The sequence below is a fragment of the Anarrhichthys ocellatus genome, unplaced genomic scaffold (assembly GCF_004355925.1).
Source record: "Anarrhichthys ocellatus isolate YVR2014 unplaced genomic scaffold, GSC_Weel_1.0 scaffold81, whole genome shotgun sequence".
Classification (NCBI taxonomy): Eukaryota; Metazoa; Chordata; class Actinopteri; order Perciformes; family Anarhichadidae; genus Anarrhichthys; species Anarrhichthys ocellatus.
In genome coordinates this window covers 595957-597067 of record NW_022280111.1, presented here as the reverse complement: position 1 = coordinate 597067, position 1111 = coordinate 595957, and the positions used below count along the sequence as shown (strand labels likewise).

At 42.8% G+C, this 1111-nt stretch overlaps 1 protein-coding gene across 1 annotated transcript in view; it reads left to right on the top strand.

Annotated features, from left to right (window-relative positions):
- Positions 1–1111, top strand: part of ube3d (ubiquitin protein ligase E3D) — a 15126-nt gene that overhangs the window by 11053 nt on the left and 2962 nt on the right. The window lies entirely within an intron of this gene.

The window sequence follows — 1111 nt, the reverse complement described above, 5'->3', positions numbered from 1 at the left end:
GTGTGTGTGTGTGTGTGTGTGTGTGTGTGTGTGTGTGTGTGTGTGTGTGGTGTTCTGGATAATTTCAGCCCTGCTAATAGATCAAAGCCTGCACCATAACCCAGCCTGTTATTATTCTGCATGTGGAATGTCTACTGTTGTCTGGGCCGCCATGTTCCCCGCCCTCCGTTCCCTGGGCCTGCCAGAGTAATGGGGTGTAAAGTGGCTCAAGCTCCGGGTGTCACTCTTTAGCTCGGGAACAGACAACACCTCCCTCCTCCCCGCACCTCATTAATCTCCTCCTCACTCGCACAGAGACGGCATGTAGGTTAGACAGAGACGGCTCCAACGCTTCACAGTGAAGAGCTGAGGGGACGTATCGATCATACATCGCCTCAGTCCTTCTGCAGGCCACATGGCTTCCCACCAGGAGCGGCTGCACTTTGTCTAAATAAATTACATGTCTCGATTCATTGCACGTGGACCAATGGATGAGAAGGGAAATTAATAAACAGTGGAGTGGTTCTGTGACGCTGTTCTTAGTCAGTGTTTACAGCAGAATATCTCCTCTTGACAATATAACTGAGGCTAATAATTCTGTGTTGTTTATCTCTAGTATGATGGAAGTGATGCATGATGTTTGAGTTACATTTAGTGTATTATTACTGCATTGGTTGTGCATGTGATGGCCTGAGCCTGAGGTTCTTGTGACGTATATGCAAGATGCGTATTAATGTCCAAAGCAGTAGTGACCAGCCTTTTTTGTCTGGCATACGCCCACATCCTTATTTGAAGTCACCACCCATCTTATTCCAAATGTGTTTATTTCTTTTGACGTTAAAGTGGACATCATTACAGTATTTTTTTTTTCATACAACTAAATTGTCAGTATCTTTAGATATGTGTGCATTGCTGCTGCTACGACTTGGAGTGACACAATCTGAATCTACTTGTAGCAAACTATTTCAACTGTTGAACTTGAACTATTTCAACTATTCCTGCATTACATTTGACTAACTTTTTCATGCATTACTTTAAGCTAACTTTTTCAGCTATTCACGCTAACATTAAGCTAACTTTTTCAACTATTCATGCTAACATTAAGCTAACTTTTTCAACTATTCATGCTAAC